The sequence below is a fragment of the Gracilinanus agilis genome, chromosome 3, assembly GCF_016433145.1.
Source record: "Gracilinanus agilis isolate LMUSP501 chromosome 3, AgileGrace, whole genome shotgun sequence".
NCBI classification, from domain to species: domain Eukaryota; kingdom Metazoa; phylum Chordata; class Mammalia; order Didelphimorphia; family Didelphidae; genus Gracilinanus; species Gracilinanus agilis.
In genome coordinates this window covers 373,045,734-373,060,335 of record NC_058132.1, presented here as the reverse complement: position 1 = coordinate 373,060,335, position 14,602 = coordinate 373,045,734, and positions in this window count along the sequence as shown.

The following is a 14,602-nucleotide window of genomic DNA, read 5'->3' as shown; positions in this document are numbered from 1 at the left end:
AATCCAAACAGTTACTGGTTGAATGTCCTTTGGTAGCCTACAGGGATTCTATAGCCTCTTAGGTAAGCTTTTTTGCCAAAGAGAAACTGGACTGGTGATTCAAATAGAATATCATCTGTTTAAATATCACATTCCCTTGCTGTTGTGATAATAATATAATTATGTATACAAATAAAATGATAATATACATATATAATATAAATACAATAATTTTAATGTAATTATAATAATATAATGAATATGGCAGGACCCCAAGTGGAAGATCAAAGGTAGAAAATTGTCACAAGTTTTAGCCTGTAAAGTGTTTTTAGATCTTGACTCTGTCATTCACCATATTAGTTATTCCTCCCAAATTTGTGATATGAAAATTTGATAAGCTGCCTGAATCTAAGTCATTAATAAAAATATTAAATGGCATAAGTCCAAGAACAAATTCCTATGACATTCCTTTAGATGCTGCTCTTCAAACTGACATTGAATGATTAGTGATGACTATTTGGATGCTGTCATTTAACTAGCTGCAATCAATCAATCAATAAACATTTATTAAGGTCTACTGTGTCCTAAGTTTCCAAGATTACAAATGAAAAAAGTAACCAGAAATGTCACCATAAAAGATGGTTTTCCCAAGAAAAGCTTTCCATTCTCTTGATAAAAAGTAGAAGAGCTCCCAGAATCATGCCTCTTTCCTCTTGCTGGGTTTACTAACCTGCATAACCTTCCCTTTGGTCATTGTACTCTTTTCCTTGTCCCTTCCCCTTCATGATGGAGGCTGAAATCTATTAAATTAGCCATATTTAAAGCAATTGAGCCTGACTATATCAAGAGTCTGAGGTTTTAAAAAAGGGTCAATTCCTTCAGGTTCAAATGAAACCTCTCCACTGCTATTTTAAATACCCTATATAAGACAAAAGTTTAAATAAAATCACAGTAGCTTAAGGAGCCAAATTAGAGGGTTTCCTTAACCATTCTGGTCTGAGACGTAGCTCTCTGTCCTAGTTAACTTGTGTTCAACCTAGGTATTGGTATCTTCATTTGTTCTTTTGGCATGAAATTAAAGATACATGGTATACAACTCAAAAGCAATGAAAATTAATCTTATCTTATTCAAGATAGTTGCTTTTTAAAGTCCTGTTGAAAATAGCACATAAATATCTTAAAAGAAACAGAATTTTAGATATAAAAATCCATTCTTTTAGACAGAAGGGGTGGGGGAAGGGAAAGACAAAAAAGAAAGAGGTATTTTCTCAGCTGCCTGAATTTTTAACCAATTCTTAAGCAGAAATCAGGCATGTTGTTCCCTCTGGTCACCAGTGTCCTAACTGGCCCCAGTGGATAAAGACCCTAGAATCTTTGGTGGACCTTAGGTACATGCAGTATCATTCTTCTCATTCTCTGCCATTCACTCCTCTTTGTGCCTTTGTTTCTGTCTAGTTTTCACCTCTGTCCACCACATACCTATTTAACGTCTCCCATTTTGATTGAAATTCTATCTTCCAACTCAGAATCTACCATAGATTCCTAATTTTCCAGGACTAAAAAACTCAGGGTCCAAAGTTATTTCCTTTGTCTTCTGAAGAATTAGTCTGAACCTTTTCCATAAACTGTAAGATAAAGAATGAAAGAATCCCTCCTCTTAAGGAGACAAAAATGCTAATATAGGGACAATAAGTACATACATAAGTGTGTACAGAATAGGTAAAGAATAATTACAAATAAACACAATGTAGAAAAATAAAAAGGTGGTTAAAAGTAGAGGGCACTAACAGCTGAGTAAAAAATGAGAAAAAGCTTCGTTATAAGAATAAACAGAGCCAGTATCCAAATGTTATGACTGAAAGGAGAGAGAGTCTATGTGGGTGAAACTCTCTTCTACCTCTCCTCTCCTGCCGAATATGCACTGCAGTAGACTTCAAGGGGGTGTCACCCGGAAACTGGGTGACCTGGATGGTTGTGCTGCCCCACAGAAATTTGGGGGCAAGCCTTCCCTATAAGAGGAGGTATGGGGGACCCCAATCCGATTCTGAAAGAGGACAGGGTTCACACAAGCCTCCCCTGAGATTAGTCAACTTCACAGCAGGTGGTCTGGCTCCAAGATGGAGCCATCCTTACATCATTTAGGAAGTAGTCTAATTACATCTTTTTTGTTTTTAAAACCCTTACCTTCCATCTTAGAATCAATATTATGTATTGGTTCTAAGACAGAAGAGTGTGGTAAGGGCCAGACAAATGGAGATTAAATGACTTGCCTAGGATTACAAATTAAGAAGTGTCTGAAGTCATATTTGAATCTGGACCTCCCTCCTCTAGACCTGGTTCTCTGTCTACTGAGTTATCTAGCTGCCCCATCCTGAGGATGGAGGAGGTTCTACAAGGCAGAGGTGAGGAGGGCTTACATTTATAGAATGGGGTACATTCAGTGCAAAGGATTGGAGATGGCATGTCATGTGTGAGGAAGAGAGAAGGCCAGTTTGTCTGGATGTGCGCAGGTGGAATAGCATATGATGAGGCCAGAGTGAGTTGTAAAGGGCTTTAAAACTCAATTAAAAGAATTTCTTTTTTAATTTAAAGGCAATAGAGAGCCACTAGTTTCTTGAGTAGAAGAGTAAAATGATGAAATCTTTAGAAATCTTTAGAAAAATCCCTTCTGTAGCTGGGTAGAAGATACAGCAAAGAGAAACTTGAGGCAGAGAAGTTAGGAGATTAGTGCAAAAATCCAGCTACAAAACCAAAGAACTGGACTTTTATCTAACCCACATGGCTCCATTCTGTCCACCAGAAGAAGTAAAGAGGTTTTGTCAAATGCTTTGATGAAATCCATGTAAACTATGTCTCCAACAAAACTTTGATTTTCCAGGCTAGTAACACTGTCAAAATAGGAAATGAGGTTAGTCTGGCATGACCTGTTTTAAATGAAACTATGCTGACTCTTTGTGACCATCATTTCCTTTTCTAGATGGGCACTAACCATTCTTTAAGTCCTAGAATTTAGCCAAAAATTAAGTCGACCTCACTCTTTTATAAATTAATGACTCTTTTATTTTGTTTTTTAAATATTGAGATACTCGTTTCTATAGTCCTGTTCTCTTCTGTTCACCTTCATCTTCCAAAGATCACTGGAAGCCGCTTAGCAGTCACATCTGGGAAACAGTTGATCTGATGAAAGGAAAGGCAATTATGTGTAAAACATGTATACATCTTCCTGTTGTTCCTTCTAAAGCTTACCCAATATCCATTGCTGATGGGAGAGTGTACACAAAAGAAAAAAGACGTGAAAATTTTGTTTCTCTCTGTACAACAGTGTCTTAGTTTTAACAGTATGATAGGTAAAACATTATTGGCATCATCAATTGCTATTTATTACCTGCAATGAATTAATAAAATGGACATAAATCTTTTTCAAATGTCATTTATATTGGAAGCACCAGACTGCATTTCACTTAATGAATCATTGATCTGCTCTATCAGTGCTTGTCTCTCCTTGATAGGATAAAAGAGAGTGGAAACAAAAGGGAATTCGCTTTTGAAATCTTCCCATCTGGGAAAAAAAAAGAATGTGGCAGTTCTAGGGAAGCATTTCAAACTTCAAAGACAACAGCTCTAAGATCTTGTTACTGTTCTCACAGGAAACTTTTAATTGTCCTGTTGTCTCTTTGGACAAATGTTTATAGCAAGGCTTAATGGAGAGGTTTCTGAATTGTGCAGAGACAGTCTTTCAGTGGATTGAGAATGATTTGGGTACATCCTTATTTCTTGGTTGTTCCTATCAGTTGTTTATTATTTCAAATAAAATCTGGCCTAAAAAGTTGTATGTCTGTTTTTAGTACATCACCTGTATTTAGGTTTTGTAAGTGTCATTTTTCATTAAAACATTTTTATTAACATATTTTATTTCTCATCACTTCTATTTCCAAATATATTCCTCTCTCTTTTCTATTCATTGAGCCATCCTCTGTAAAAACAATAATAATTATTTTATTCTTTTTTGAAGAGCAAATTCAAACAAGACAATTTAAAACTTAACTCTGTAGATATTGAATTATAGGTCCTTAGATGTAGGATGTTAGGCATCTTAAATAAAACATTTCTATTTCAATACTCGTTAGAGCAGTAATGAAAAATTTTAGTAAAACAGATGTTTTAGGTAATATTCTATCCTTCTGCTTTCTCCATTTGGATCTTACCAGAATGAGAAGAAAGAAGAGAAAGGGTCAATCCAGTCTCTCATGGGTCAGAACGATAATATATGAAGCCCGGTATTCTGTCTCTGAAAAAGGCAAAAGGAGTTCTGATGAGCAGATGAAAATTGACCTTTCTTTCTCATTATCAAACATATATTTAAAAAGGAATATGTCATTGTAATCCACCATTCTCTTGCTGTGATGTATATACTCGTGTTAATGATGATAATAACTAGCATTTTGTAACATTTTAAGGTTTGCAAGACACTTTATAGATGTCTCATTGAGTCCTGAGAGCCCTGGAAGATGGGTGCTATTATTATCTCCATTTTACAAATGAAGAAATTGAGTGAGATAGAGGTTAAGTAATTTGTCCAGAGTCATACAACATGTCTGAATCCAGATCCAGGTCTGGTTTTCTATCTACTGAATCGTCTTTATGGTAAAGATATCTGAACATTTGAATTAGTAAATAATATTAACTGATAAAAAGAGAGAAGAGTGTTCCTCTTTTGCAGTCCTCTGTTCTTTAGAGCTGGGTTTATGCTGGTGTCTCAAAACAGATGAATATGTTGAGTTAAAATGTTATCTGACTGTTTCATTGTATGTCCCCTTGAAATTCTGCCTTGGTTCTACTTCTACCTCTTCCCACCCTGTTTTCTGTATCTAGAATGTCTTCAGAGAGCCCCAAACCAAACTTTTATTTTTATTTGCTATTATCATTGCAGAGAGAGAGAGAGAGAGAGAGAGAGAGAGAGAGAGAGAGAGAGAGAGAGAGAGAGAGATTTATAGTTTGTTTCCCAGATAGGACAACTAAAAAATAAGTAGGGAATAAGATACCTAATTCCCAGATTTCTTGATATCTAAATTTTTTATGTTCTAAAGAATTTTTTTTCCTTCAGATGTTCCTATTGAAGACTTTTAGGAAGGCTTTAATTTTGATTATTCCTAAATGAGGAATTCATATTCTGAATTATATCAAGTCTTCAGAAATGTAATATTCAAAAAAGACATTCCCTGGTTTCTCAAGACAAAGAAATATATAATCTGCTTCATGCCTATTACATAAATACTGGCTTGTATTAGTCTGTCCTTTAACATAAGAAGACACAAATGAGATACAGAATATATTATCCATTTTCATTTGAGCAACCCTTTCATTTTTGACATTGTATCAACCATCATTTGTGAAAAGACAGATTCAAGGCTAAAAGAAAATAATAAGTAATTCAGATTGACTTGACTGTCCATAAGGTTCTGAATTAATAATCAAGTTTCAATACAAATAAAAGTGAGAATTTACATTTTTGACTGACATCCACTATCATTTTGTTCATTTTGAACTCACCGCACAAAAGAGAAGACATGGGAGATTTGCTGAAGGGTTGATTGCAGACCTAGATATTTCCTGGGCCAGAAACAAAAGAGAATATAATTTTCCTGATCCAGTGACTCTTTAATATAGAAGAAATATACAGGCCAATTGCTCATATAATCTTAGATAAATAGGATTTTATGCACTCTATATGAGGCTATTATTTAGCAGAGATGCTTCCACAATAATACCTGATTCCAGTCATAGGAATTCATTTTGGGGTCATAAATCATTATTTTTGGCTAATTAGGTCTATAAGTTTTGTTTTCAACTTGAAGGAGCACTCAAACATTGCCTGACTACAAATGTCAATGATTAAATTGCAGAAATGCAAATGTCAAGGTTTCCTATGTGCTCAGCACACAGTAGGCACAAAAACACTGTTGACTGATGTATCATCTAACAGAGCTTATAGTACAGTAGCAAAGGGAAGGGAACAAACATGTTTTAAGCACCTACCATAAGCCAGGCACTGTGCTAAATGCTTTAACAAATACAATGCATATCTGTCAGTTTATGAGACATGGTTTTTTAAAAGGGGGCTATAAAGCACAACAAACCCAGTCAACAAGGAGTTCTGACCTACCATTTAGTTATAACAGTGATGGCCAAGTATAATAGAAAGAACACCAGGTTTGAAGTCAGAGCTGGATTAAGAGGCAGACAGCCTGAGTTAAAATACTGCCTCTTTATTCCTACTTTCATAACTTTGGGCAAGCCACCTTCCCTCTTGGGACCTCATTTTCTTCATCAATAAAATAAGAAAATTGGACTAGCCAGTCTCTAAAGTCCTTTCCTCTGAAGCTCTACATGCTATAATCTTATGAAGGCTTTATTATTCCAGCACAAGTAGCAATTGTTCGCATAAGCTTTGGCTGTGATCACTGGTGCTACACAGATATTCGGTCACCATCAAAGCAATATTTTCTTCACATATGTATACATAGCTATTCTTCCATTTTTATTTTACAGTTGCTACAGCATTGTAAATAATTAAATTGGAAACTTTTCCAAAGGAACAGTCTTCTACAGCTATTAATGCCTACTGATGGCAGTCATACTTGAAAAAATATGTATCAATAATTTTTATTTTTTGTCACCTTTATTTCATAATACATCCTTTCTTCTCTCCTAAGATGCCATTTATTATAACAAATATATAAAAGAAAGAAAAATATGTATTCAGCAAAACCATCCAACACATCAACAACATATGCAGTATTCTACACCAGTCTCTTACCTTTGCAAAGGAGGAAGAAAGAATTTGTTCTTATCTCTCTCTCTCTTTTTATTAAAGCACTCAACACAGTGGTTGTCAAGGTGTTCCCCCAGTGATTTTCACACTTTTTCATGGCATCTGTAGGTCCTTTGTATATTTTACATTTTCTATGGAGTGAAATAAAGTCTGTCCCATGTTATTGCTGTTTGGTTGTGTCTGACCCTTTCTGACCCTGTGGACCCTAGCAGTATGCAGATGAGATGAGATGAGATTTCAGGTGATCCTGGGTGGGTCATGATATTCCCTGAAGTCAAAAGCAAGCAGAGGTGCTTGTTCACATGAGTATCTTCTCTTCATATGACTCCTTTCCCTGTCAGGCCCTTCTGCCTCTCCACCATCTCTTAAAGTCTTTCCAACCTCATATTTGTTGCTTCCCTGTCTGCGCCACAATCATATTATATTATGCCTTGAGTCTTTTTATGACAGCTAGAGATCCATTTTATTCACATTGAGGAATACCTAGATGTGGATTATAACAGGAATTTTTCTAAGAGCAACTACAGGAGGGTGCAATGATTCAAGTGAAGAAAATGACCTTCTTAGGGTCTAGGTTCCAGTGTCAGATCTGGTTCATACAAGCCTCAAAAAAGAAGGAACTTTCACTTCATGTGTTGAACATCAAGGGAGTGAAGGATCAAACTATATTTGTACTCTCTGACTGAAATGGGAATCCAATAGAATGAATGAATGAATGAGCATTTAAGTGCTTAATATATAGCAAACGTTTCAGTAAGCACTGGGTATTACAAATGCAAAAGCAAATACAAAAATGCCATCCATCAAGGAACTTACATTCTCATAGGTACAGGAAGTGGTGACCAGGAAGTTATACTTTGGACTGGAGAGTAATGGATGGTGGTGAGATCCTTGGGACTTAGAGATGTAATTAGGAAGAACTTGAAGTGGTCATCAGCTCCTGAATATCTGAGAAATGCTCACTCGAGTGGGGACACCACTCTTTGGTATCTGAGGGAAAAAAGACATTAAGATTTGATTTTACCTAATCTGAATCTGGTGTCAGTGGCCAGGATTTCCTTGAAAATGGAAAGTGATGGGATTCTGATTCCTGGGCAAATTTTTGAAAGTCAAGAGCAATCCAATAGGAAGTAGCTTAAGGGGGAGTAGATCTCTAGCTCGTGTCCTTCCTGTGTTAGTAGGAACTCACATTTCAGTTCAAGTTGATAAAAACATTTACCATGTGCCTTTGATGTGTCAGGCACTTGTGCTACACTGGGAAAACAAATAAGAAAAAGAAAGATAGTCCCTGCCCTCAAGGAATTTACAGTCTATGAAGGAAGACAACATTGGGGTGGGGGACTAGTCAAGGAGGGTTATGATGTCCCAGAGTCAAAACCAAGCAGAGCTCCTAATAGAAAATGAAGAGTTATCTGTAAAGTTCAGATTCTAACCCTCTAAAAAGGGAGGAATTTAGTGCTCTGCTCTCCAGTCCTCCAATCACAGGGAAGAGGAAGCTAGCTAATAGTTGAGAAGGTGTTATCAAAAACAGTATGCAGGTGAGATGAGATGAAATTTCAGGTGATCCTGGGTGGGTTATGATGTTCCCTGAAGTCAAAAGCAAGCAGAGGTGCCTGTTCACATGAGTATCTTCTCTTCTTATGACTCCTCTGCCTGGAAATAGGGATAGTGATTGAGATTGGACCTGGGATTTCCCTGTTATATGAATTTCCTATACCAATGAAGACTGGCAACTTCCCTGCAACTAGTCATCTTAGAGAGTTTTCTAGAACACTGGGATTTTAAGAAACTTACCCACAGCCACACAGTTGGTAAACATCAGAGCTAAGACTTAAACCCAGATCTTCCTGATTCCAAGGTCAGCTCCCTATGTCCTTTAGGGCAGCTAAGCAATACAGTGATTAGAGTGCCAGTCTAGAATTGAGGAGATTCATCTTCATGAGTTCACGTCTGTCTTTGGACACATAATAGCTGTGTGACCTAGGGGAAGTTACTTAATCCTGTTTGCCTCAGTTTCCTCACCTGTAAATAAGCTGGAGAGAAATGGCAAACCACTTCAGTATCTTTGCCAAGAAACCACCACAAAAATGAGGTAAAAAAGGGGTAGATGTGACCATAATGACTGAACAAAGATAGATCCTTTCCTATCTATTTAGAATGTTATTGCTAGCATCAAATTGGATATTCAAATATAATATCCAAAGCACACAGAGAGCTCAGAACATAGTGAACTTCCAAGTATTGTCAACTATTCTTAGTACCTACTTTAGGTGGAAATGATAAGTTGTCTGGAAATGCTATAGTGCCAATTGATTTTATTCTTAAGTGTCACAGGAAAGAAGAAGGGGCCATTGGATATTGCTATTTTGTTGTCTTTGAAATCCAGTAGCTTAAAGAAATATATATGATGAATCCAAAGCCTGGTTTCTCCTCTCTCGTCAGGTTCTTATCCATCCAGCTAGCTACCCAGCTGATGATTTATGTCTTCCTGAGTACTTTCTATGCTGATTCCAATAACCATTATTTTAATGATTTGAAGTCAGTGGCAAATGCAATCTGTTTAAATAATCCTGCCTGTTGTATAATGTGATAGAGCCTGTGACTCTTCTTAATTGCACTCCTTGTCAATAAAGGGATATTAGGCAAGTGAAAAGAGTCATGAAGTTCTTGAAAACTGTGTAGGCTGATGTCTGCTAGTCTTTGTTATTTTGACAGGCAGGACTACTGCAAGATATGAGAATTGCCAAAGACAGAATTCTAATGAATCTCAACCCCCCTTCCCCATTCTATAATACATATATTGTGAGGTAACCTCTAAAATAAATTGATGCTATTCAGCTAAAATACATATGACAAATTTTTAAGGATTTAGGTGAATCAGATCCAAGGAGGGAGAGAGTTTATTTTGCTATTGACAGAAGAGGGTTGTTTTAGAATTATAGCTGCTGACTTTCAGCAAGTGGATCTAGAAAGTGAGCTCAGCCCTTGCTTATTTATTATATTTTTTTAATCAACAAAAATCTACTTTCTCTTTCCCCTAACTTACCTCTACTTCCAATATACATACATATCTGTTTTGATAGAAAGAAAAATACAATTCCAATTATAAACATGTATAGTTAAAAAAACAAATCCTCACATTGGCTATGTCTAAAAATTTGTCTCAAACTGTACTGAGTCTATCACCTCTCTATCAGGCAAGGGGCAGTATGTTTTGGCACAAGTCTTCTGGCAATAAGGGTTAGTCATTCCATTGATTAGAATTTCTTACATTCAAAGATGTTTTATTGCTATTACTTTCTAAGTTGTTCTGTTGGTTCTGTTCACCTCAGCATACAAGTCTTTGTAGGAATCTTGTCAGGTTTCTCAACCATTCCTTTCTTATTTTATTACAACACATTGCATACATCCTTAGAGTTTTTTTTAGCTTAAGACTGCTCCTTTCCATAATCTAATCTGCTTATTCCTCCTTATTCTATCCTTTTCTCTTCTCCCTTTCCAAACTTGTTTCCCAGTAGAATGAAATATATTTCTCTGTGGTGTGACTTTTTCCTTCTTTTGACAAATACAGATGAATTTCATTGAAGTTCAAGTATCAATCACTGCCCCATATGCTTTCTCTTTGTTTGTATAGACTTCAATTTATTTATCTCAATTATGTGAAACAATTTTCCCCATGCTTCCTCTCTTTCCCTCCCTCATATATTCTTCTTCATATTATTTTCCATTCGTCTTTTAAGATCATCAAAACACAAAACATCAAAATACTACCAGGATCTGTATCTAGACTTTCTATGGTCCTCGATGAGGCTAAAGTTCTGAAAGAACACTTGTATTATCCTGTAGATGATAGAATGTGTTTACTTCATCCTTGATTAGTACTTTATGATTGTTAGCTTATGTTTACCTTTTTGTGTTTCTCTTGACTCTTGTATTTGTACTTCAAAGTTTCTCTGCAACTCTAGTTTTTTCATTGGGAATGCTTAGAAATCCCCAATTTCATTAAAGGGCCTTTCTTCCCTTCCCTATAGGATTATATTCAGTTTTGGTGGGTAGGCTGTTTTTGGTTGTATACCTATATCTTTTGACTTTGGGAATAATGTATTACAATTCTCTGCTTGTTTATAGTGTTGGCTGCTAAATCCTGTGTGATTCTGACTGTGGCTGCTCACTACTTAAATTCTTTCTGATTGCTTGCAGTATTTTTTCTTTGACTTGGAAACTTATGTTTCTGAGAGTTTTCATTTGGAATTTTTTTCATGAAGGGAAAAGTAGATTCTTTTGAGTTCTACTTTGCCCTCTGATTCTAAAAAATCTGTGCAGTTTTCATCTATAATTTCTTTAAATATGATGTATTGGGTTTTTTTTCCTTTCTTTGATCATGGCTTTTAGGTAGTCCTGTGATCCTTAAATCATTTCTGCTTGATTTTTCTGGTCAATTATTTTTACAGTGAGATACCTAGCATTTTCTCCTTTTTTTAAAAAAAGTCTTTTGACTTTGTTTTCATATATCATATTGTCTTACTGAATCATTTACTTCTGTTTGGTCCATTGTAATTTTTAATGAGTTTGTTGTTTGAATACGGTTTTGTATTTTTTTTACCTTTCTCAGAATGTTTTTAAACACATAAAATAAAATGCAAAGGATTATAAAGGAAATGAATTATTTTGAAGGGCGGCTATAAAAATATTTAAAACACAGATTTCCAGATGCAGGTTAAGAAACCTTGCTCTAGGGTTGTTCAAGAGTATGTTTATATATTGCTTCATTAATTAATGGAATGTCCATATAACTATCCATTTGTTCAATACTCTGAAGAAACTCCTTTTCCTATCAGCAGCTGTTCTTTTCTCTCTCTCCCCCATCTGTATATATACATATATATGTACATATATTTTAAACCCTTTAATATCCCAGGATTTAGTCAATATAAAGTTACTGGCTATATAATTTATTAAAATTTTGATCAATAACATATGCAGACATGTAAAATCTACTTCAGATTGCTTACCATCTCAAGGGAGGGATTGAAAAAGGTAAGAGGAAGGGAAAAAATTTGGAACTCAAAATTTTTGAAAAAGAATGTTAAAAATTATTTTTACATGTAATTGGGGGAAAAGAAAATATTAAAAAAGAAAAAATAATATGTGCAGAGATATAAATAAATCTTTCTAATATTTGAGTTGTGAAAAAGATCATAGTCTAACCATCAAAGTAACTACAGATGATATTTTCTTGCTTCTGGAAATGTAATCCCTCCATTCAGCTAACACAAAGTACTAAAATCTCTTATAAATAATTCCCTTTATTCTTTTTTATAATGGAAGGGTAAAGCAATTGAGTCAGGAAAGAATACTTTTGGGGCATCTAGATAACTCAGTGGATAGAAAGTCAGGCCTGGAGTCAGGAGTATCTGAGTTCAAATCTGACCTCACATATTTCCTAGCTATGTGACTCTAGACAAGTCATTTAAAACCTCAATCCTTGCCCTTAGTGCTCTGCTGCCTTGGAACTAATACTTGTATTGATTCTAAGAAAGAAAGTAAGGGTTATAAAAGAAGGAAGGAAAAGAGATAAAGAAAGAAAAAGAGAGGAATGAATGAAGGGAGGAAGGATGGAATGAAGAAAGAGAGGGATGGAGGGAGGGAGGATGCTTCTATATGCACTATCTTCTCCAGTTTCTCACATGAAAGTAATGTCATGAAAGTAAAACCATCTCTTAAACATTTCTCAAGCCAAAACTCATAATCTTTCTCCAGACTTATACTTCATAAAGTTTCCTTTTTAATGTTATTTCGTGAAATAAGTTGATATTCCTAACAAGAAAAAAATCTTCTATTTCTTTCTCTTTGTGTTCTCCATAGTTTCTCTCAAATCTTTTCAGAGATTTTCATAGAGATCAAAGTTAAAATTCACATGCTCCTTAGCTCCATAGGAAAAGCAGGTTAAGGAATAATAATTACAACTGTTCTCCCACCTTCTCTGTTCCTATAGCCTCTATAGGAGAGGTCTTTGAAACAGGAGTTGCATGTTCTTATAAGTGACAACATGGGAGCTTTCATGGAAGATGTTAGCAACTTAAAAAACTGTAAATTAATTGATTGATTCCAATCTGCATTATGGAAGTATAGGTCACATAACGAACTAATGAGGAATACCAGAAGTATTCTCTCACATTCTTACATTCACAATTTTGTTTTTTGTCTAAATATAAAACATCAGTCTTACAGTAACCGGTTTTATTCCCCTCTTCAATGAAGTATTCAAATATGAATAGAGAGAGTCTAATATGGATGTTATGAACTAAGTTGGGAAGGGAGGAGAAGATCATAGGGTCATAGGAGTGAGATTTAGAAGGGGACTCTCAGATTATCTAGTCCAACCATTCCATTTTATAGGTAAGACTACTGAATCTCAGCGAGGTCAAATGTTCTGCCTAGGTCCACACAGTTTGGAAACAAGACCAAGTCACAGAACATTTATTTGAATTCTGATCTTCTGACTCCAAATCCAGTGCTTTTCCCACTACTCCATGTTTCCTAAGGAAAGTAAAAGCTGGGCTACTTGTGTTGGTAATTGTTGGTAGATGGGTCTTGAATTTCGAAGACTGGTTTTAGTAATCCTTTTTTAAAACCCTTACCTTCCACCTTAGAATCAATACTATGTATTGGTTCTAAAGCAGAAGAACAGTAAGGGCTAGGCAATGGAGGTTAAGTGATTTGTGCAGTCATATTGTTAGGAAGTGTCTGTTAGGAAGTGTCTGAGGCCAGATTTTAACCCAGGTCTTCTCTTCTCTGGGCCTGGCTTTCAATCTACTGAGACACCTAGCTGCCCCAATAATCTGTTTTAATAAAGAAAAGGAGATACAATGAATCCATGATGCATTAATTCAGGAGACCAAAAGGATAGCAAATATATATATTTTAATTTTTTACTCCTACCTTCTGCCTTAGAATCAATACTGCACATTGGTTGCAAGGTAGAAGAGTGTAAGGGTTAGGCAATGGGGGTTAAGTGGCTTGACCAGAGTCACACAGCTAGGAAGTGTCTGAGGCCAAATTTGAACCCAGGACCTCCTGTCTCTAGGCCTAGCTTTCAACCTACTGAGTTTCCCTACTGCTTCCTAAATGTTTATTGACTTGAGGTAGTTGGGTGGCCCAAAGGATAGAGAGCTGGGCTTGGACTCAAGAAGCCCTGGTTCCCCTAGATATTTACTAGCTGTATGATCTAGGACAAGTCATTTAACCTCTGTTTAGTCCAGTTTCTTCCACTGTAAAATGAGAATAATAAGCATCTACCTCTTAAGGTTATAGTGAAGATCAGATGAGGTGATATTTGTAAAAAAATCTCTTAGAACAGTGCCTGCAACATAGTAAATACTATGTAAATGCTTATTCTTTTCCCCGATATTCCCTAAGTAGGAAAAAATCATAAAGTAAAAGAGAATTTGAGAAAGAAAGGGCTAGAGAAAACTATAGTCTAAGAGACTAGGATGAGATCATCCAGAATGAGGAAGTGGAAGCAAAAAGTTATGAATTAGAGCTCTTCTTGGTATGATACAGCAAGAGATAGACTCAGGACACAAAGAGAAGAAAACTTTACTTTTTCAGGAATCCAAAAAAAAAAGGGGTTAATGATGATGGTATAGTCCAGGACTGGAGCACAGAGAAATTGCTGCTCTGAGGGTCAGAGTCTAAACGAGAGTAACCACAAGGAAGGTCCTGTTTGATGTGTCAGACTGAGTAACCAGCACCGGGGCTTATTTTGTGTAAATTCCCTCTGATTTAGTT